Source organism: Pelophylax lessonae (assembly GCF_965119305.1).
Source record: "Pelophylax lessonae genome assembly, chromosome: 8".
Lineage (NCBI taxonomy): Eukaryota > Metazoa > Chordata > Amphibia > Anura > Ranidae > Pelophylax > Pelophylax lessonae.
Genome location: NC_138775.1, coordinates 237,509,860 through 237,534,498, shown reverse-complemented (window position 1 = coordinate 237,534,498; position 24,639 = coordinate 237,509,860). Strand labels below are relative to the sequence as shown.

The 24,639-nt window shown below is 44.8% G+C and overlaps 1 long non-coding RNA gene across 1 annotated transcript in view; it reads right to left on the bottom strand.

Moving 5' to 3' along the window:
* The window catches only part of LOC309562086, a 97,174-nt gene that overhangs the window by 42,508 nt on the left and 30,027 nt on the right, over positions 1 to 24,639 (bottom strand). Inside the window, exon 2 of the long non-coding RNA XR_014225622.1 lies at positions 16,776 to 16,907. This is a non-coding gene — a long non-coding RNA (uncharacterized lncRNA). The remainder of the gene's footprint in view (positions 1 to 16,775; positions 16,908 to 24,639) is intronic.

Sequence of the window (24,639 nt, the reverse complement as noted above, 5' to 3'; positions counted from 1 at the left end):
CTACCCTCCATGTTCCACCCCACCAACTCCTCTCTCACCGGCTGCTGTGCCAGATGTTTCAGGACAGAGAGTGGGGGAAGGGGCTGATCAATATGTCATTTACCAGCCCCCTTCCTTTTATAAATGGACACAGTGAGCAGTGCACACTCACTCACTATGATCAATCATAACCGAAGCATAACAAACTGTGTTTACAATGCTTCAGTTTGTGAATGATCAGCACAGAGCACTTGCCATTCATTGGCTGTCCGGTGCAGCTGAGGATGCAGAGAAAGGCGCCTGTGTCTGAGCTTTGGGGTGACACCCTAATATGATAGTCTGCACACACCTAGAATTGTAGCCATAGAAGAGCTCTAATGTTCTAAAACGTTCATAACACGCCCTTATAGAGTTGGGGGCGTGGTTACAGACAACTCCAGCATTGGAATACAGCGATGGGGAGAGGATCTACCACTATTGTATACGTAGGCATGCTCAGGGGGTGTGCCAGGTGTGTCTGGGCACAGGGCCGCTGTTAGAAATGATTGGGCCATGTCCGCTGACACCCGCTGCTATCCGATCCTGTCCGTGAAATCCGGACAGATGGAAACCCTATTTTCCATCCGTCTAGCGGATCGGATGAGAGCGGACAGGCGGTCTGTTCTCATCCGAATCCCCCATAGAGAGCAGCGGGGCTCTGACACCTCCGTCTCTGCACACAACACGGAGACGGAGCTGTCACCTGCGGACGGATGGAAACCCTATTTTCCATCCATCTGGAGGATTGGATCGGATGAGAACGGACAGGCGGTCTGTTCTCAACCAATCTTCCCATAGAGAACAGCGGCGGGCATCTGACATCTCCGTCTCTGCACACAGAGCAGAGCCGGAGCTGTCACCCACCTGATCAGCGGGGATCGGTGGATCGATCCCTGCTGAGCAAAACGGACTCCGTTGGGGCCTAAGTAACATGCTGCCAGCAAATCTTCGAGTAGTGTGCCTATAATGCTCACTGTGAGCTTCTCAGAGGGTGTGTCAGAAGCTGCAACAAGTCCAATCGAGGCCTCCCTCCATTTCCTGGCTGAAGGACATCCAGCATCATCCCTGTCTTTTCTCCTCAGAATAATGCCTCGTACACACGTGCAGATTGTCGGCCGAAAAGATTCGGCCGACGACCGATCGGCCGATTTTCGGCTTGTTAGTATGATGCTTCCGACAGCCGACAGCGCACTTTTGGCCGAACAGAATCTGTCTTGCAAGCATTAAAATTTTTGTATGCCGACACCAGAACAGCCGATTGTTCGCCAGTCAGTACAGAATTGGGCCGACAGACAGCAGATTTGCAAGACTGGGCATGCTCAGAAAAGAAAAAACACACGGAAAGTTAACCATCACATGACATCACTTCTGCAGTCGGCTGTTGTTGGCCGACAAAATTCGTGTGCAGTCTTTTGCACTTTTCAACAGACATGACAGCACCGGACAAAAGATGGCCGATCGTTCGGCTGACGATCGGTACGTGTGTACGGGGCATTACTTTCTCTGGCTCACCCTCTTCCCTAACTACATTTCAGTTCGTTGAATCATGTAGGCTCATCACATGTAGGCTCATCACATGTAGGCTCATCACATGTAGGCGTTACAGCAGGGGCTTCGTTTAGGAGGCCATGTACTGCATCCGGCCAGCCCCTCCTACCAGCCATGATCTGCCTCAATTACATAGAGAAGCACAGAGACAAAGTAATGAAGTCAACTGATCTGAAATGAGGTATATAGTGAAAACGGTTTTATCATTATATCAGCAGATTGGAAAGAGGAGGAAAGGAGAAACTAGAAAAGACAAAATTTGCACAGAATAAATTTCAGTTGTAAATAATACCATTGCCATTGTCTTTTTAACTGCTTGCCGCCCGGCCACCGCAGATATCAATTAATACAGAGCTCTTGTGTTCCTCCTATTTAGAAACACAGGTCCCTGTGTTAATTCCATAAGCCCATCCCTCTCACAGTTAGAAGACACCCCCCCAAGGCTCACATTTAACCCTTTGATCACCCCTGGTATTAACCCCTTCCCTGCCAGTGTCATTACTACAGTAAAAGTGCATATTTTTAGCACTGATTACTGTAGTAATATCATTGGTACCCTCAAAAGTGTCACAAATGTCATTTAGGTGTGCGAGCTGTCCGCTGCAATGTTGCAGTCCCGCTAAAAATCGTTGATCGCTGCCATAACTAGTAAAAAAAAAATAAATAAATAAAAATGACAAATATTTCCCCTAGTTTGTAGCTAAGATAACTTTTGCGCATACCAATAAAAATAGGCTCTTTGGGATTTTTTTTTTTTACCAAAAATCTGTGGCAAAATACAAATTTGTCTAAAATGATGAAAAAAACGGAAAATTGTATCATACTTACCGTAATTTTCCTTTCCTGGTGCCTATCCATGGCAGCATACTAGTGATAGAGCTCCGCCTCGACTCCACCTTCAGGATCAGTGAATAGCATAAATTAAAAAGGTATAGCCCCCCCCATCATTCTCCGTAAATAGGAAAACCGAGGGAGGGATCGTATGCTGCCATGGATAGGCACCAGGAAAGGAAAATTACGGTAAGTATGATACAATTTTCCGTTTTCCTGGTGCCTCCATGGCAGCATACTAGTGATAAATAACTAGCTTACACGGGTGGGATAATGCTTAACCAAAAAATAAAGTTTAATTAGACAAAGACATTGCTGCTTGAACAACTCGTCTTCCAAATTCAACTGTCGTTAGGGCCCCTGGATCAACTCTATAGTGCCTGAGAAACGTGTGCTGTGACGACCAAGACGCCGCCCTGCATATTGTCTCCAATGAGACGTTTGCTCTCGTTGCCCATGAAGTTGACACTGCCCTTGTTGAGTGTGCGTTCACTCTGGAAGGAACATCCATGTTTTGTGCAGTATAGGCCTTTTGAATGGTCTTGACTACCCAGGATGCCAAGGTCCTTTTTGAGGCTTCCTTTCCTCTGTTTTTACCCCAAGGAATCACGAAAAGCTTTTCCGAATTCCTGAAGGCTGCTGTCATTTCCAGATAGGCTTTTAGTATCTTGGGAACATCCAGTTCCTGACACGAATCTGAGAAGACTGGTAATGCCCATGGTTCACTTAAGTTGTCTGGCGTAGTCACTTTTGGAGTAAAACCTCGAAGAGGCCGTAGCTCCACTCTGTCAGGAAAAAACGATATATGCTCCTCCCCTATTCCCAGGGAGTGCAAGTCTGAAATTCTTTTGCCGGACGTGATCGCCACTAGAAAAACTGTCTTCAAAGTCAGGTTCCATAGCGAAATTTGTTCCACCGGCACAAAAGGGTGTTTGGACAGCATCTCCAGAATCAGAGGAAGGTCCCACTGAGGAAAGGGACTTCTATTTGGAGGACGAATCTTAAGAACTCCTCTGAGAAAGGTGATTACCAGCGGATTATCTGCCCATCTGATGCTGGTTGCCGCTGAAATCGCTGACACCTGAACTTTAAGTGTACTCAAGCCGAGGCCCCTGTCTAGGCCAGACTGAAGGAAGGCCAATACGTTTGAAACAGAAGGCGTGATGGGATCAAATTCTTCTGTTTCCGCGTAGGACACAAACCTATTCCAGATCTTAGCATATACGGAATTGGTTGCTGGCTTTCTGGCTTTGAGGAGAGTATTGATGACTTGCTGGGAGCATCCTAAGGATTCAAACCGCCTCCTCTCAACAGCCATATTCGAAGGTTCAGAGTCTGTGGTCTTGGATGGAACCTCCCCTCCTGTGATAGTAGGTGAGGAAAGGGAGGAATCTTGATCGGGGAGCATACGCTCATGCGTAGGGCCAATGGAAACCAAGGCCTCTTCGGCCAATACGGAAGGATTGCCAGTATCTGTACTGGTTCCCTCGTCAATCTCAGTAAGAACCTGTGAATTAGGGGACGTGGTGGAAAGGCGTAGCCTGTCGTGAACCGCCATGGGCAGGACAGAGCATCCACTTCCTCCGCTTGCGGGTAAGGGAGACGTGAAAAGAAACTCGGGAGCTTGGAGTTCTCTGGAGTTGCGAATAGATCCACTTGTGGGAGATCCCATAGGCTGAGGATCTGCTGAAAAATGTGCGGATGTATTGCCCATTCGTTGGCGTCCTCGAAGTCTCTGGATAAATGATCCGCCACTGTGTTCAATCTGCCTGGTAGGTAGGCTGCTCTGAGGGCCACCAGATTCCTTTCTGCCCAGATCATAATGGGCTCTACTTCCCTCAGGAGGGTCCTGCTGCGGGTCCCTCCCTGCTTCTGGATGTATGAAACCGCTGCCCTGTTGTCTAGGCGTAGTAGGACCCTCTGCGCCCTCACCTGAGGAGCTAGTGAGGTTAGTGCCATGAATGCCGCCCTCAGCTCTAGAATGTTGGAAACCAAGTCTTTCACCGGAAAGGACCATCTCCCCTGAATCTGTATTGTTTCGCAATGCGCTCCCCATCCCTGGCTGCTCGCATCCGATGTGATCATGGTCCAGGAATGAGAACCCAGATGGTGAGGTTTGGCGAGATTCTCCGGATCTGTCCACCAATGAAGGCCTCTGCGCATCATCGATGTTATCTGGATCGTTTGCGAGAGTTGACGTGTGCGCCACTGGGACAGGAATCCCGACTGAAAGAACCTCAGGTGCCAATGTGACCATGGCACTAGAGGGATGCAGGAAGACATTGAGCCGATCAGACTCATACATTGTGAAGCTGACATGTAGTCCCTTCCTATGGCATGAAGTGTCTTTTGAATTATTGCTGTTGCCTTCGTTTGGGGTAGAGAGACCGTGCCTCTGGCCGTGTTGAATTCTGCCCCTAAGTATACCATCACCTGGGTTGGAGATAGTTGACTCTTCTGCCGATTTACTAACCACCCTAGATCCTTCAGGGTTTGTAGTAGAATGTCCCTGTGGAGAATCAATTTCCGTGGACAGTCGGCTAGGAGGAGGATATCGTCCAGGTAATGATATACTCTTAATCCTTTCTCCCTTAGGGGGGCAAGGGCCGATATCAAGACCTTTGTGAAGACTCTTGGGGATGTGCACAGGCCGAAAGGCAGAGCTTGAAATTGTAGGTGGACATGACCTACTGCGAACCTTAGATATTTTTGGAAGGCGGGAAGTATAGGAATGTGTAGGTAGGCATCTTGCAGATCCACAGATATTAACCAATCCATAGGCTGTACTGTTTGGATTATTGTCTGTAAGGACTCCATCTTGAATCTTTCCAGATGAATATAGCGGTTTAGACCTTTCAAATCTATAACCGGCCTCCAACCCCCTGTCTTCTTCTCCACCAGGAACAGGGTTGAATAGAAACCTGTGAAGCGTTCCCCATAGGGTACCGGTACCGCCGCTTGTTGAAGTTGAAGTGAAACTAGAAAGTCCTTTAAGGCCTGTGCCTTCTGTGGGGATGATGGTAGTGTCGTCTTTTTGTAAGTCGCCCGAGGTGGTTGCTGTTGGAATGTCCAGAAGTGACCGTAACGGATGGTAGAAAGGACCCAAGGGTCCTGGCATTTTGTCATCCAATTTGGTAAGAAGTGGCGAAGTCGGGCTCCCACTGTATCGGTCACTTCTTTTCTGGCGTCAAAAGGACTTTGTCTCCCCTTGTGGGGTAGTGAGATTTTTATTTTTTCTGGATGCCAGAAAGGAAGACTGGGTACCTTTCCAGGGCCTCTTATTGTCCCTGAATGGACGGGTCTGTCTGTAGCCTCTAGAATTTGACTGGCGGAACCTTGAAAGGAAACCCCTTGTTCTACGTTCCTTCCTATCTTGTGGAAGAATACCAGTCTTTCCTCCAGTGACCCTGGAAATGGCCTTCTCCAATCTTTCACCAAATAGAGATTTACCATCAAAAGGTATTTTGCACCAGCTCTGCTTTGATGCCAAGTCAGCCGTCCAAGGCCTCAACCATAGTGCTCTCTTAGCCATCACTGAGTGGAGCATTGAACGAGAGGCACACCTAATTGTGTCAATGGCGGCTTCTCCCACGAAGTCTGCCGCTAACTTCAATTCCTCAAGTGACTTGATAATATCTTCTTTAGGGACTTCCTGTCGCAGAGCTGTCTCAACGTTGTCAGTCCAGGAATGAATGGCACTTGAGACTGAAGTCAGCGCAATAGCGGGCTTACAAGCTGCCCCTGCGGCCAGATAACATCTTTTTAGGTCAAGATCAATGCGCCTATCCAATGGATCTTTAAATGAAGTTGAATCTTCCATTGGAAGGGTCATGTTCTTCGCTAGACGCACCACCGCTGCATCCACTACTGGCATGGAGGATAAGGCTTGTATTCCTTCTTCCGGCAACGGATAAAATTTATTCACTCTGTTGAAGGAGAATTTTTTATCTGTCTTACTCCATTCATTCTCAATAACTTCCCTTATTTCTCCCATTAAAGGGAAAGCGACTTGTTTCCTCTTGAGGAAAGGGAAATATGACTTTGACTTAGGCCGGGGTTCCGCTGGTTCATCCCAGGCGATGGCCTGCTTAACCGCCTGAATAAACGGCTGAACTAAGGCAAAGTTGAAACCTGAAGACTCTTCTTCATCTGAAGATTTATCCGAATGTTCCTCCGAGGAAGAATCTCTAGCGACTGGAACTGCGCTAACATTGATAGAGGAAGGACCTGCGATCACCGCATCCGATTCCTGTGGCTGAGAAGCCTGTGGTATAGGACGAGCTGGGATGGTGGACATCAGCTCTGAAATTGAGTCCTTCATTGTTTGTTTAAGTAGGTCAACTACTTGGCGGCTCTCCGTGTCACAACTGGCCGCATAATCCCTGAGACAGTCTTTACAGACCAGCTTTCTCGGGAGGGGTTCCGCGCCACAAGACCAGCACTTTTTTCTTGAAGAATAATGGGGTGAAGGAGAGCGATAACGGCTCCTTGATCTTGATCTCTCTGGGTATCTTGAGGAATGTGACCTGCGATCAGGACTGTGGTCATCCCGTCTTCCCGATGACTTTTGAGATCTCTTCGATGGTACTGGACTGTGACAAACCAAAAAATAATGGATGTCAGTGGCGCACTCTTTTTCTTTTTTTTTTTTTTTTTTTAATACTCACGAAAAGTTGGTCCCATACCTATTACGGTCAGGTGGATCTTGGTTTCGTGAGGAATGACTCATGGTAAGGGCAAAAGGATCAGCTGAAAAAGGAAAATCATAATAGAAAGACATGTATACATATATATACATATATACAAAGGAAGGGTAAGAACGACAGCATGAAACTACCTACCGAGTGAGAGCAAACAAAAGAGGTCTGCAGGGCTAGGATAGCTGAAACCGAAGACACTGCCACTCTAAACTTCCTGCCTTAAATACCTCAGGCTCCACCTCCACCTGAGCCGAGGTACCAATAGGATACAGGAAAGCCTTTAATTGGATCCCCTTTTTTTTTTTTTTTTACTAGTACCGCCCCTTTAAGGGAACAGCCAAGTATGCTGTCCCTAATCCCTTGATAAATTTAACCTCCCCTGTCTGTTTTCTGTTATAAATATTTATACAGGTTTCATTTATCCATTTTGAATTGTCTTTACCTTTCTGCTTTTACTTGTCTCTTTTTTTTTTTTTTTTATTGAGACCACGGCAAAATGGCCGCCGTGATCTCTACCGCGCATGCGCCGCTGCCGCGAAGCTACCGCGCATGCGTCGCCGTCGCAACCCGACGTGTCGGCGCACCGCTACTCCAACCAAAAAAATGGCCGCACTGGGAGTCAGTGCACATGCGCCGACCGTCGCGTCATCACAGCGCGACCGGCACGAACAGGACACGAGGACGCCACAGACCCAGGAATCGGCATGGGGGAAACACTCTGCAGAAAAACAATAAATGCAAAAAGAAGGATACGACGGCAAAACTCAGGTACATCTCAAATAAAAGCGTGCATGCTAGATTGAATAAATATTGGGGAACTTTACCTAAAGGGGAGCCAGTACAGGAAGAAAAACACACCATAGTAGACAAACAGAAAAGCCAGGAAAGAATGCTGATCCTTCTGCCACCATAACTCCTCACCTCATAAGTAATGAACTTGATATTCATGCATGTATACATACACATCAACATATATGTATCTATATCCGTCTATATATATACATATAAATATATTTTTAGAAAAGACGGCATATCTGTTCCACGTTAGGAAACGCCGTTACTCACAGACCCCAGAAGATCCACAGAAGGGGTTCCCAGTCTTATTAGCGCGTTTAGCGGCCCAAGAACAGGGACTGCACACGGGAGAGGCTGAACCCGGTGGAAGCTGCCCGTTTTCACAGGCAGAGGTAGGGACGTACTGCTGCCATCTTCACTGTTCAAGAGGTATGAGGAAAAAAAGGAGAATGATGGGGGGGGCTATACCTTTTTAATTTATGCTATTCACTGATCCTGAAGGTGGAGTCGAGGCGGAGCTCTATCACTAGTATGCTGCCATGGAGGCACCAGGAAAATTGTTTTTTTTTTTTTTTTCAGAATTGTCGCTCTTTTTTTGTTTATAGCGCAAAAAATAAAAATTGCAAAGGTGATCAAATACCACCAAAAGAAAGCTCTGTTTGTGGGGAAAAAAAGGACATCAATTTTATTTGGGTACAGCGTCGCACGACCGCGCAATTGTCCGTTAAATTAACACATTGTAAAATCGCAAAAAATGGCCTGGTCATTAAGGGGGAAAATCTTCTGGCAGAAGTGGTTAAATGACCCTTTTGTACTTTTACCTCTGGTGGTTTGTAGATCGTTATTTCATGTTATTCTTCAGTCGTTCTTTTTCAGATCATCTACAAGCTGTTCTCTTTGCACTTCACCTCCAGGATCTGTGATAAGACTTGCGGAGATGAACACTCCCGTGGAGTCCATTGTGTCCGTATACAAAGCCAGTATGAGAGAGGTGAGCGCTCTCTTGTCATTGCCTCCATCTGAGATGTGTAATGTGGACACCGGCTTTGAGGCTTTGAGCAGTGTGGGTCATTTAGTCTATTTAACCCCTTGCCTACCGGGTACTTTCATCCCCTTCCTGCCAAGGCCAATTTTCAGCATTCAGCGCTAGCACACTTTGAATGACAATTGCGCGGCCATGCAATACTATACCCATATGAAAGTTTTATATCTATCTGTTTTTATTCACCACTGACTTTTTTTATTTATTTATTTTTTTTGCTATTTTTTGCTAAACAAACAAAAAAAAGACTATACGTTTTTGAAAAAAACAAAATGTTTTCTTAATTTCTGTTATAAAACTTTGCAAATAACCCCCTTCCTGCCCAGGCCAATTTATAGCTTTCAGCGCTGGCACACTTTGAATGACATATATGCGGTCATGCAACACTGTACCCAAATAAAATTGTTATCATTTTATTTAACATAAATAAAGCTTTTTTTTGGTGGTATTTAATCTCTACTGGTTTCTTTTTTTTTTTTATTCTTTGCTAAATAAAAGATAAAAAAGACCAAAAGTGTTGAAAAAAACATAGACAACAAGGGGAGTTTGTGGGACTTTAAAGGTGCACAATAAAGAATATATTTAAATATAATGATGGAGAAAAATCATTATTCTTTTTATAAAAAATATTTCATTTTATTATTTTCGAAAATAATAAAATGAAATATTTTTTATAAAAAGAATAATGATTTTTCTCCATCATTATATTTAAATATAGTCTTTATTGTGCACCTTTAAAGTCCCACAAACTCCCCTTGTTGTCTATATTTATTACTTAAGGGATGTGGTGCATTTGAAGTACTCTCCAGCAAGAGACAAAATTTAAATGTTGAAAAAAAACTGTTTTTCTTAGCTTTTGTTATAAAATTTTGCAAACAGGTAAATTTATTTTTCCTTTGCTGATGAGGCTGCACTGATGGGCATTAATAGGCAGCACTGGTGGGTACTGATAGGCTGCACTGATGAGGTGGCACTGGTGGGCACTGATTGTCAGTACTGATGGGCACTGTTGGGGCTGCACTGATCATCAGGAAACCGATGATCAGTGCCTTGATTATCAGTGTAGATGTCCCCTTTTCACACTTTCCTACCTACCAGCTCTTCTCTTTAGATGCTGTGACAGAGCGAGGAAAGGAATCGCTGGTCACTTAATTGGGGATTGGCGGATCGATCCCCCGCTGAGAAAAACGGAGTCCGTCCGACGGACGGAGTGTGTGAAAGGGGCCTAACAAGTAAGTGTGTTTACATTGTGATTAGCTGTGATTGGAAACAGCTGATCATGTAGTAAAGAGTCACTGTAATTGGTTCTTCACCCCATTTCTGTGATCAGCTGTGTCCGATGAACACAGCGATCACAGTGCATGCCAGGTGCACCCTATCAACATAAAATAAAAATTGCCAGTCGAACAAATTACCATGAAGTGCCACTACAAAAATCCTAAAACATATTATAAAATGTGTAATACTATCAGTTCAGAATTAGTCCACTTCCATGTGCTTTTCATTTGTGAAAAAGACCACTACAATGCCGTATCGCAAAAAATGGCCTTGTCAGGAAGGAGGGTAAACGTTCTGGATCTGAAGTGGTTAATTTCCAACCCTGCTTTCTGGGGATCTTGCCTTAATAGTTGTTCCAACCTGATAGAATACAGAATTGTTAATTTGTGCAACAACTACTGTACATCAGTATTTACTAGGGAGATATATTCTTCAACCAGTAGATGGCAGTGTTTATAGGTGTGTAGCTGTATCTATGGTATGCTCTATGTCTTTTCCATGAATAAAGTTCCTGTTTCCTGAAGCCAAACTCCAGTTCACACTTTTTAATCGGTTAGGGTCCTTTCACACAGTCCGCCTCCGTTGGCAGACTCTGTGCTGCTCAGCGGGGGATCGATCCATTGATCCCCGCTGAGCAGGCGGATGACAGCTCCGTCTCCGCTCTGTGTGTTGAGAGGGAGGTGTCAGAGCCCCGCTGCTCTCTATGGGGGAATCAGATGAGAACAGACCGCCTGTCCGCTCTCATCTGATCCGATCCGATAGACGGATGGAAAATAGGGTTTCCATCCGTCCGGATTTCATGGACAGGATCGGATGCGGATAGCAGCAGGTGTCAGCGGACATGTCACCGCTGACATCCGCTGCCCCATAGGGATGCATGGAGCATCTGATCAGATCCGCCTAAAAAACTGACAGGCGAATCTGATCGGATCGTTCGTGTGAAAGGGGTCTTACAGCAAACAGTTTTTTTAAATATGCCACAAAACAGCGCTTGCAATGTGTAAATATCCAAATTGAATTAAATACGTGTAAACCGCATCAATTATTAAGAAATAATCTCTATAAAGTGCAATCGTGCTAAAACTAAATAGTTCAGAAATAAATAGCATCAATCAATAAAATGGTAATCATAAAGTGCACATGTGCTAGAACCAAATCTTGAAAAAGAAGTGCATAAAGTGCAATAGTGCTTATTCCAAATACAATAAATGGTGCTAAAGTGCATATGGTGATAGAAAAAATGTCCAAGATATGGTAATTGTTTTACCCCCACTCATGGTCACTCCCCCCAGCACCAATCCCTCCAGCAGTGATTCACTGTGGCTTCCTTGCATCCGTCAGCTTCCAACCCACCCTGTAGTGCTGCTGGCTGGCTTTCCCTTTTCCCTCCCACCAGCTGCTGCTGGGGCGCACAGGATAGCTGTCAGGTTGGAGAATGGAGGGGGGGGGGGGGTTGGTAAACATGTATTTTCCAGCCCCCTTTCTTTCCTTGAATAAACAAAGGGAGTAGTCATTACCAATCACTCCTGTGTCCATTCATCACTCAAGCATAGTAAACAGTGTTTAATATGCCTCAGTTTTGAATGAACGGGAGTATCTATACAGACTCCTATTCATTCATGTACAGTGCATCTCAGGCTGCAGAGAAAGGGACTATCCTCAGTCACTTTCTCTGTCTCAAAAAAGAGATGTCAGGGGTCTCTTTAGACCTCTGATATCTCACCAAAGCACCCCCCCCCCCCCCCCCAGAAAAGTACAAAATGATGAAAATAAAATTGTAAAATAAGAAAGTAAGTAGTTAAGAAAATAATAATGGTGTATTTTTTGTGAAAATAGTGATTTTATAAACATTTGCTTAAATTTTGCAGGGTAGCAGTAGCACTTTTATATTATTCTACAGGTCATGTGGTTTCAGAAAATGTATGGTTTGGGGGGTCTTTTACAAACTCTGAAAGCTGTAAGCGAAAAAACAGTAACCTATCCCTGATCCTTCTCCAGTCCCACAGACTCCTCTAACTCTAGCTCAGAAAGCAGGAGGGGCAGAGAGAAGATCTGTTACATTGTATTACACACAGGATATAAAAGATGGTTGGGATCCCTGGATCATTTCAATAAATTTCTGTGTTTGTGCAAACGCGTCAGGACGTTTTGATCGCAATCACGCAATTACGTCACTTCCGGGACCAGGCGGTACGCATACTGGAACGCGGAAGCGGCGTCTGCCTCGGATGTCCACGGTTTGTGCTTTACTGAATGCCTGTTGATATCTGCTACCATGTAAGTGTACTGTATCTACCATATTTTAATAAAATCTGCCTAAACGTACTTCACTATATCAGCCCTTTTGTCATTTATTATCAACTCTGAGGAGCGTTGTGGTGGCTGAGGAGTACGGAGTTAGTAACAAAGAACCCATCAGGGTTCTCTGTCGGATGCAGATATTCTTTTGAACCTGGATCTTTATCCTGCATTTAAACCCTGCTTGCACTGACCCCCCTATAATCAAGGGGTCTGTGCCCTCTGGTAAGCGCTTATGCACACCGGGTGGTCCTGTGTTTGGTGAAGGGATTTGTTAGCTCAATCTCGTCAGGAGGCAATTACAAGATGATATACGGCCCTTCAGTCCTCACCCCCCCCCCTTAGATAGTGAATTCTCTCCTCTGGCCAGGAGACATAACGACACAGAGCACTCAAGCTTAGCGTAGATACATCTGATTTTATTGCAAGTTTCGCTCATATTTAACCACTTAAGCCCCGGAAGATTTTACCCCCTTCCTGACCAGGGGGTATTTTGCGATTCGGCACTGCGTGACTTTAACGGACAATTGCGCGGTCGTGCGACGCTGTACCTAAACGAATTTGGCGTCCTTTTTTTCCCACAAACAGAGCTTTCTTTTGGCGGTATTTGATCACCTGTGCGATTTTTTGATCACGCGCTATAAACAAAAAAAGAGCGTAAATTTTGCAAAAATAGCAATATTTTTCCCTTTTTTTTATATGAAATTCCCCCAAAAATAAATGTAAAAATCAAAATTTTTTAATATTTTCGGCCAATTTGTTTTATGCTACCTATGTTTGGTAAAAAAAATCGCAAAAAGCGTATTTTGATTGGTTTGCGCAAAAGTTATTGCGTTTACTAACAAAGGGAAAGATTTTTGTCATTTTTGTTGTTTTTTTTTTTAACGCGTAATGGCGGCGATCTGCGATTTTTTTTGCGGTACTGCGACAATGCGGCGGACAGATCGGACCCTTGACTGACATTTTTGACACTTTTGGGGTTACCAGTGACATTTCTACAGTAATCAGTGCTATATATATGCACTGTTACTGTAAAAATACACTGGTAGTGAAGGGGTTAACTTTATTTGAGAGGGAGGGGCTGTGTGTGTCCCTAGGGGCGTGCTTCTAACTGTGATTGGCTGGGGCTTCAACTGTATGCAGAGTGATCAATGGATCTACATAGTAGATCCATGTGATCAGCTCTCATACAGAGAAGAGAATGACAGGCAGCTTGTTTACACAAGCTGCCTGACTTTCTCCCTCTCCCCCGCCGATCGCAGAGTGGCCGGCGGCGATCGGGTCCGCCGGTCACGCGCGCGGGGGGGTCCGTGACCACGCGGGAGCGGGAGCGCGCCTCCGGCGGCGCGCGCTCGCTCCCTAAACCCTCACAGGCGAGCGACGTAGACCTACGTCACTTTGCCTGTGAGGGGCTGACCGCCCACATAGATAGTCGTGCGGCGGTCGGCAAGTGGTTAAGGGAAGTTTTGAGCGGCAAAAACTGCTTTAAACTGGTTACAATTCATCGGTCAATTTAACAATAGAACAAATCTCACAGAAACAGTCACATGAAAAGGCTTTTGTTTTCCCTATACACTTCTGTAAGTGTGGGGTGTTGTGTGTCTGAGATTGTGTTTGTGGAAGAGCCGCTCTGTCTGTGTTCAGCTGTCATGTGTTAATGTAAGCAATTGTCAAATGTGTTTAGGTGTTGTCTGTCATCTCTATGCGAAGCCTTAACTTGTCAAGTGTCCAAATGAATGAATGAAAAGGTGTTTGACATGTAAACTCCTATCAATGTCTTGTCGTCTAAATGCAAAATACAGCTGTCTGATGTCCAAGGTGTATGAATGAGGAGTGTCAAATGGCTCGTTAATGACATTAGCAAGGGACCACATTCCATTGATAAGTGGGCATAAGCTGAAATATTTTATGAAATATAATAAGGCACGTTAATACAATCTTTCAGGATTGAAGACCAAATGTGTGTGAATTATTTATCCCTCAGAGACTCTGTTATTAGTAATCTTGAGCGATTTTGATTGATGGTCTATGGGACTTTATTCACCAATTCCTCTATTTTGGATTATTTACCATTTTTGTGTTTGCACATTGTTATATACATGTTATGTTATTTATTCCATGTTTGTTGCAATATTCCATATCATTAATTAATTTATAATTTATTCACATATATACTTTAGAGTACTTCAATAGGTGAGCGCAGCATCTTTATACTTCACAGTATAATTTGTTCACATTTCACGTTTTCACGGTTTTGTTGCAGCTCCAAATTCGGTTTATTACACCTACCTTATATTTGTGTTCTTTATACACATATATATGTAAGTGCACGTTTACTTTAATTTTTGGGTGTTGACTATTTATTCATTCTGTTGCGCAGATACTATTGGCGATTAACGCCAATCTTTTTTCATTCGAAAAACAGTAACCGCCAGATTTTTAGAGTAAATTGTTTTTATTTACAGTTTATTGCACTTTCGGTTTTCACCATTTCACAAAATGGCATGATCTTAAATTAAGAAAAAGCTATTTATTAACTTAATACAGTTTTAACTTTTATATTTAGTAGGAATTTAGCAGAAATTGTTTTTATTTACAGTTTATTGCACCTTCGGTTTTCACCATTTCACAAAATGGCGTGATTTTAAATGAACAAAAAGCTATTTATTAACTTAATACAGTTTTAGCTTTTATATTTAGTAGGAATTTAGCAGAAATTTTGTACGTTTTGCCATGTACAGGTATGTATCTACTAATAACGATTTTAGTGTATTTTTAGCAAAAATAGCAAATTTATAAAAAGGTTTCACAGATATCACAGGGCCTAAAAAAATCAGTAGCACCTTCTTTGTATTCTACCGGTCCTCTGCGTTCAGAAAATGTATGTTTTGGGGGGCCTGAAAGCTGTAAGGGAAAATATTTTTTAAAAAAAGGAAAAATTGCGAAAATGGTCTGGGCCACCTGAGTTAAAAAGTGGAGTGCAGGGCCTGGCAGCAAAATAATTAACGTTTACCATAATTAACCTTGTCTGCACTGTGCTGGGAGATCTCAATAATGAGGGGAAACTAAAATTGAGAAACCCAAATTGCTTAGAGTAGTTTGCAGCCTGTCCGAAGACTGCTCCAAACAAACTCCTGGAAAGGTAAGAAAGATATCATTTTTGTAATTATTTGAAGATCTGCCATATAAATGGGAATGCATAACAAACATTTAGCCAGATTTTTTTTTACCGCAAAAATGGAAATACACTTTGATTCCTATGTATCAGAATCTGTAATCATGTTGACATGCAATTTTATGTGTTTGTGTATTTTATGTAATATATTCAGTCTGAATTGCCCAGGTTTGTCAGTTTAACTTGAAGGGATATATAGTAGGTCAGGGGTGTCTGATGGCAGTAGAGTCAGAAGTGATGAATCCACATCAGCTCTACAGAAGATGTTATTATCAGAGACTGGATTCTGGTAGGCTGTAGTCTAGGCCAAAGCTCGACAAAGTCCAGGTGCCGGGTTGCCATGGCGACTAGAAATTGCATCCTGGCACCTGGGCTTTTGTCAGCCCGTTTACTCTTGCAGGGATGCACAATTTGTATCTCCCTACACCCAAGACATGTAGTTCTGGGCTCCAGCCAGGTAGTTTTTTCTACATTTAGTCCTGCTCACTTGGCCGCCCGATTGCTTCCACACAGGCAGGTAAAGTGCCCCCCCCCCCATGTATCCCTGGCTCTGCTTTCCCATCTGCGGGTGCTGGACACACGTTTGCCGTTTGCTCTCCTCCCCATCTTGTTACTGACCCGGAAGCAATGTATATGACATCGCTTCCAAGTCCCTGTTTTGACAGTTTCCCTGCCAGAGTGGCATAAGAATGGATAAGAATGTAATGCAATGCGATCTGCATTGCATTACATTCAGCGGAGCACAGGGGAGACATGCAGGGTCTTTTAGAGAACCTGTTACCAAAAATTCATCACATAGGGGACAAAGAAAAAATGTTTTAATTGTAAAAAATTAACTCCCAAGTACATAATCACCCCCCACCCCCCCCAAGACAATTTTTTTTTTAGGCTCCCACCCACACATATACACACGTACAAACATAAACACAGGCTTTGGGGTGCATATGCACGAAAACGTTGATTGTGATACGCGTTACATATCACTGCGCACTCCCACAAGCTGGCTCCTAGATTCAAAGCAAATTTGTCAAGCCTTGGTCTAGGCCAGTGATGGCGAACCCCAATTGTTTTGGAACTACATTTTGTGCACTGGTCCAAATCATTTGGTGGAGGGGGGATTATGGTGTGGGTTTTATTTTCAGGGGTTGGGCTTGATCCCTTACTTCCAGTGAAGGGAACTCTTAAGGCATCAGCATACCAAGACAATTTGGACATTTTCATGCTCCCAACTTTGTGGGAACAGTTTGGGGATGGTCCCTTCCTGTTCCAACATGACTGCGCACCAGTGCACAAAGCAAGATCCATAAAGACATGGATGAGTGAGTTTGGGGTGGGGAACCTTGACTGGCCTGAACAGAGTTCTGAACTCAATCTAATATAACACCTTTGGGATGAATTAGAGCAGAGAGTGCGAGCCAGGCCTTCTCTCCAACATCAGTGCCTGACCCCACAAATGGGCTTCTGAAAGAATGGTCAAACAATCCCTTAGGAACACTCCTAAACCTTGTGGACAGCCTTCACTGAAGAGTTGAGGCTGTTATAGCTGCAAAAGGTGGGTCAACTCAATATTCATCCTACGGACTAAGACTGGCATTCCATTAAAGTTCATGTGTGTGTAAGGGCAGGCGTCCCAATACTTTTGGTAATATAGTGTATGTTCTTTCTCTATATACTTTTTAATATAATGTGTCCCTTTTTTCCATCTCAAAAAGTTTGAAGTTATAGAATACCCAATCTCGTACAAGGAAAATTATAAAAAACATTAGGACATGACTGGACCATAAAAGTCAACATAGCAACACCACATTCACTAAAGTAAAGAATAATTCACTCTGCAAAGTGAACATACTCTTTAGTAAATCAGCCCTGGTTCTATAGTCATTGTATGGTACGTGTACCTGTAGATGGAGTTCTGGTACATTTACCTGTAGATGGAGTTCTGGTACGTGTACCTGTAGGCAGAGTTCTGGTACGTGTCCCTGTAGATGGAGTTCTGGTACATGTAGATGGAGTTCTGGTACGTGTACCTGTAGATGGAGTTCTGGTACATGTACCTGTAGATGGAGTTCTGGTACGTGTACCTGTAGAGGGAGTTCTGGTACATGTACCTGTAGATGGAGTTCTGGTATGTGTACCTGTAGATGGAGTTCTGGTACATGTACCTGTAGATGGAGTTCTGGTATGTGTACCTGTAGATGGAGTTCTGGTACGTGTACCTGTAGATGGAGTTCTGGTACATGTACCTGTAGATGGAGTTCTGGTATGTGTACCTGTAGATGGAGTTCTGGTACGTGTACCTGTAGATGGAGTTCTGGTACATGTACCTGTAGATGGAGTTCTGGTATGTGTACCTGTAGATGGAGTTCTGGTACGTGTACCTGTAGATGGAGTTCTGGTACATGTACCTGTAGATGGAGTTCTGGTACGTGTACCTGTAGATAGAGTTCTGGTACATGTCCCTGTAGATGGAGTTCTGGTATGTGTACCTGTAGATGGAGTTCTGGTACGTGTACCTGTAGATGGAGTTCTGGTACATGTACCTGTAGATAGAGTTCTGGTACGTGTACCTGTAGATGGAGTTCTGGTACGTGTACCTGTAGATGGAGTTCTGGTACGTGTCCCTGTAGATGGAGTTCTGCTACGTGTACCTGTAGAGGGAGTTCTGGTACATGTCCCTGTAGATGGAGTTCTGGTATGTGTACCTGTAGATGGAGTTCTGGTATGTGTACCTGTAGATGGAGTTCTGGTACATGTACCTGTAGATGGAGTTCTGGTATGTGTACCTGTAGAGGGAGTTCTGGTACATGTCCCTGTAGATGGAGTTCTGGTATGTGTACCTGTAGATGGAGTTCTGGTATGTGTACCTGTAGATGGAGTTCTGGTACATGTACCTGTAGATGGAGTTCTGGTACATGTACCTGTAGATGGAGTTCTGGTACATGTCCCTGTAGATGGAGTTCTGGTACGTGTCCCTGTAGATGGAGTTCTGGTACGTGTACCTGTAGAGGGAGTTCTGGTACATGTCCCTGTAGATGGAGTTCTGGTATGTGTACCTGTAGATGGAGTTCTGGTATGTGTACCTGTAGATGGAGTTCTGGTACATGTACCTGTAGATGGAGTTCTGGTATGTGTACCTGTAGATGGAGTTCTGGTATGTGTACCTGTAGATGGAGTTCTGGTACGTGTACCTGTAGAGGGAGTTTTGGTACATGTCCCTGTAGATGGAGTTCTGGTATGTGTACCTGTAGATGGAGTTCTGGTATGTGTACCTGTAGATGGAGTTCTGGTACATGTACCTGTAGATGGAGTTCTGGTACATGTACCTGTAGATGGAGTTCTGGTACATGTACCTGTAGATGGAGTTCTGGTACGTGTACCTGTAGAGGGAGTTCTGGTACATGTCCCTGTAGATGGAGTTCTGGTATGTGTACCTGTAGATGGAGTTCTGGTACGTGTACCTGTAGATGGAGTTCTGGTACATGTACCTGTAGATGGAGTTCTGGTATGTGTACCTGTAGATGGAGTTCTGGTACGTGTACCTGTAGATAGAGTTCTGGTACATGTCCCTGTAGATGGAGTTCTGCTATGTGTACCTGTAGATGGAGTTCTGGTACGTGTACCTGTAGATGGAGTTCTGGTACGTGTACCTGTAGATGGAGTTCTGGTACGTGTCCCTGTAGATGGAGTTCTGGTATGTGTACCTGTAGATGGAGTTCTGGTATGTGTACCTGTAGAGGGAGTTCTGGTACGTGTCCCTGTAGATGGAGTTCTGGTACGTGTCCCTGTAGATGGAGTTCTGGTACGTGTACCTGTAGATGGAGTTCTGGTACCTGTAGATGGAGTTCTGGTACGTGTCCCTGTAGATGGAGTTCTGGTACGTGTCCCTGTAGATGGAGTTCTGGTACATGTACCTGTAGATGGAGTTCTGGTACCTGTAGATGGAGTTCTGGTACATGTCCCTGTAGATGGAGTTCTGGTACATGTACCTGTAGATGGAGTTCTGGTACATGTACCTGTAGATGGAGTTCTGGTACGTGTCCCTGTAGATGGAGTTCTGGTATGTGTACCTGTAGATGGAGTTCTGGTACGTGTACCTGTAGATGGAGTTCTGGTACATGTACCTGTAGATGGAGTTCTGGTACGTGTACCAGTAGATGGAGTTCTGGTACCTGTAGATGGAGTTCTGGTACGTGTCACTGTAGATGGAGTTCTGGTACGTGTCCCTGTAGATGGAGTTCTGGTACGTGTACCTGTAGATGGAGTTCTGGTACATGTACCTGTAGATAGAGTTCTGGTACGTGTACCTGTAGATGGAGTTCTGGTACGTGTACCTGTAGATGGAGTTCTGGTACGTGTCCCTGTAGATGGAGTTCTGGTACATGTACCTGTAGATGGAGTTCTGGTACATGTCCCTGTAGATGGAGTTCTGGTACGTGTCCCTGTAGATGGAGTTCTGGTACGTGTACCTGTAGATGGAGTTCTGGTACGTGTACCTCTAGATAGAGTTCTGGTACGTGTCCCTGTAGATGGAGTTCTGGTATGTGTACCTGTAGATGGAGTTCTGGTACGTGTACCTCTAGATAGAGTTCTGGTACGTGTCCCTGTAGATGGAGTTCTGGTACGTGTCCCTGTAGATGGAGTTCTGGTACGTGTACCTGTAGATGGAGTTCTGGTACATGTACCTGTAGATGGAGTTCTGGTACATGTACCTGTAGATGGAGTTCTGGTACATGTCCCTGTAGATGGAGTTCTGGTATGTGTACCTGTAGATGGAGTTCTGGTACATGTACCTGTAGATGGAGTTCTGGTACATGTACCTGTAGATAGAGTTCTGGTACATGTCCCTGTAGATGGAGTTCTGGTATGTGTACCTGTAGATGGAGTTCTGGTACGTGTACCTGTAGATGGAGTTCTGGTACGTGTCCCTGTAGATGGAGTTCTGGTATGTGTACCTGTAGAGGGAGTTCTGGTACATGTCCCTGTAGATGGAGTTCTGGTATGTGTACCTGTAGATGGAGTTCTGGTACGTGTACCTGTAGATGGAGTTCTGGTATGTGTACCTGTAGATGGAGTTCTGGTACATGTACCTGTAGATGGAGTTCTGGTACATGTACCTGTAGATGGAGTTCTGGTACGTGTCCCTGTAGATGGAGTTCTGGTACGTGTCCCTGTAGATGGAGTTCTGGTACGTGTACCTGTAGATGGAGTTCTGGTACCTGTAGATGGAGTTCTGGTACGTGTCCCTGTAGATGGAGTTCTGGTACGTGTCCCTGTAGATGGAGTTCTGGTACGTGTACCTGTAGATGGAGTTCTGGTACCTGTAGATGGAGTTCTGGTACATGTCCCTGTAGATGGAGTTCTGGTACATGTACCTGTAGATGGAGTTCTGGTACATGTACCTGTAGATGGAGTTCTGGTACGTGTCCCTGTAGATGGAGTTCTGATATGTGTACCTGTAGATGGAGTTCTGGTACGTGTACCTGTAGATGGAGTTCTGGTACATGTACCTGTAGATGGAGTTCTGGTACGTGTACCAGTAGATGGAGTTCTGGTACCTGTAGATGGAGTTCTGGTACGTGTCACTGTAGATGGAGTTCTGGTACGTGTCCCTGTAGATGGAGTTCTGGTACGTGTACCTGTAGATGGAGTTCTGGTACATGTACCTGTAGATAGAGTTCTGGTACGTGTACCTGTAGATGGAGTTCTGGTACGTGTACCTGTAGATGGAGTTCTGGTACGTGTCCCTGTAGATGGAGTTCTGGTACATGTACCTGTAGATGGAGTTCTGCTACATGTACCTGTAGATGGAGTTCTGGTACGTTTACCTGTAGATGGAGTTCTGGTACGTGTACCTGTAGATGGAGTTCTGGTACATGTACCTGTAGATGGAGTTCTGGTACATGTACCTGTAGATGGAGTTCTGGTACATGTACCTGTAGATGGAGTTCTGGTACATGTCCCTGTAGATGGAGTTCTGGTACATGTACCTGTAGATGGAGTTCTGGTACATATACCTGTAGATGGAGTTCTGGTACATGTCCCTGTAGATGGAGTTCTGGTACGTGTACCTGTAGATGGAGTTCTGGTATGTGTACCTGTAGATGGAGTTCTGGTATGTGTACCTGTAGATGGAGTTCTGGTACATGTACCTGTAGATGGAGTTCTGGTACATGTACCTGTAGATGGAGTTTTGGTACGTTTACCTGTAGATGGAGTTCTGGTACGTGTCCCTGTAGATGGAGTTTTGGTACGTGTCCCTGTAGATGGAGTTCTGGTACATGTACCTCTAGATGGAGTTCTGGTACGTGTCCCTGTAGATGGAGTTCTGGTACGTGTCCCTGTAGATGGAGTTCTGGTACGTGTCCCTGTAGATGGAGTTCTGGTACGTGTCCCTGTAGATGGAGTTCTGGTACGTGTCCCTGTAGATGGAGTTCTGGTACATGTACCTCTAGATGGAGTTCTGGTACGTGTCCCTGTAGATGGAGTTCTGGTACGTGTCCCTGTAGATGGAGTTCTGGTACGTGTACCTGTAGATGGAGTTCTGGTACATGTGTCTGTAGATGGAGTTCTGGTACGTGTACCTGTAGATGGAGTTCTGGTACATGTACCTGTAGATGGAGTTCTGGTACATGTACCTGTAGATGGAGTTCTGGTACATGTACCTGTAGATGGAGTTCTGGTACCTGTAGATGGAGTTCTGGTACCTGTAGATGGAGTTCTGGTACATGTACCTGTAGATGGAGTTCTGGTATGTGTACCTGTAGATGGAGTTCTGGTACGTGTACCTGTAGATGGAGTTCTGGTACATGTGTCTGTAGATGGAGTTCTGGTACGTGTACCTGTAGATGGAGTTCTGGTACATGTACCTGTAGATGGAGTTCTGGTACATGTACCTGTAGATGGAGTTCTGGTACATGTACCTGTAGATGGAGTTCTGGTACCTGTAGATGGAGTTCTGGTACCTGTAGATGGAGTTCTGGTACATGTACCTGTAGATGGAGTTCTGGTATGTGTACCTGTAGATGGAGTTCTGGTACGTGTCCCTGTAGATGGAGTTCTGGTATGTGTACCTGTAGATGGAGTTCTGGTACATGTACCTGTAGATGGAGTTCTGGTACGTGTACCTGTAGATGGAGTTCTGGTACGTGTACCTGTAGATGGAGTTCTGGTACGTGTACCTGTAGATGGAGTTCTGGTACATGTACCTGTAGATGGAGTTCTGGTATGTGTACCTGTAGATGGAGTTCTGGTACCTGTACCTGTAGATGGAGTTCTGGTACATGTACCTGTAGATGGAGTTCTGGTACGTGTACCTCTAGATGGAGTTCTGGTACGTGTACCTGTAGAGGGAGTTCTGGTACGTGTACCTGTAGATGGAGTTCTGGTACGTGTACCTGTAGATGGAGTTCTGGTACGTGTCCCTGTAGATGGAGTTCTGGTACGTGTACCTGTAGATGGAGTTCTGGTACCTGTAGATGGAGTTCTGGTACATGTCCCTGTAGATGGAGTTCTGGTACATGTACCTGTAGATGGAGTTCTGGTACATGTACCTGTAGATGGAGTTCTGGTACGTGTCCCTGTAGATGGAGTTCTGATATGTGTACCTGTAGATGGAGTTCTGGTACGTGTACCTGTAGATGGAGTTCTGGTACATGTACCTGTAGATGGAGTTCTGGTACGTGTACCAGTAGATGGAGTTCTGGTACCTGTAGATGGAGTTCTGGTACGTGTCACTGTAGATGGAGTTCTGGTATGTGTCCCTGTAGATGGAGTTCTGGTACGTGTACCTGTAGATGGAGTTCTGGTACATGTACCTGTAGATAGAGTTCTGGTACGTGTACCTGTAGATGGAGTTCTGGTACGTGTACCTGTAGATGGAGTTCTGGTACGTGTCCCTGTAGATGGAGTTCTGGTACATGTACCTGTAGATGGAGTTCTGCTACATGTACCTGTAGATGGAGTTCTGGTACGTTTACCTGTAGATGGAGTTCTGGTACGTGTACCTGTAGATGGAGTTCTGGTACATGTACCTGTAGATGGAGTTCTGGTACATGTACCTGTAGATGGAGTTCTGGTACATGTACCTGTAGATGGAGTTCTGGTACATGTCCCTGTAGATGGAGTTCTGGTACATGTACCTGTAGATGGAGTTCTGGTATGTGTACCTGTAGATGGAGTTCTGGTACATGTACCTGTAGATGGAGTTCTGGTACATGTACCTGTAGATGGAGTTCTGGTACATGTACCTGTAGATGGAGTTTTGGTACGTTTACCTGTAGATGGAGTTCTGGTACGTGTCCCTGTAGATGGAGTTTTGGTACGTGTCCCTGTAGATGGAGTTCTGGTACATGTACCTCTAGATGGAGTTCTGGTACGTGTCCCTGTAGATGGAGTTCTGGTACGTGTCCCTGTAGATGGAGTTCTGGTACGTGTCCCTGTAGATGGAGTTCTGGTACGTGTCCCTGTAGATGGAGTTCTGGTACATGTACCTCTAGATGGAGTACTGGTACGTGTCCCTGTAGATAGAGTTCTGGTACGTGTCCCTGTAGATGGAGTTCTGGTACGTGTACCTGTAGATGGAGTTCTGGTACATGTGTCTGTAGATGGAGTTCTGGTACGTGTACCTGTAGATGGAGTTCTGGTACATGTACCTGTAGATGGAGTTCTGGTACATGTACCTGTAGATGGAGTTCTGGTACCTGTAGATGGAGTTCTGGTACCTGTAGATGGAGTTCTGGTACATGTACCTGTAGATGGAGTTCTGGTACCTGTAGATGGAGTTCTGGTACCTGTAGATGGAGTTCTGGTACATGTACCTGTAGATGGAGTTCTGGTACCTGTAGATGGAGTTCTGGTACGTGTACCTGTAGATGGAGTTCTGGTACGTGTACCTGTAGATGGAGTTCTGGTACGTGTACCTGTAGATGGAGTTCTGGTACGTGTCCCTGTAGATG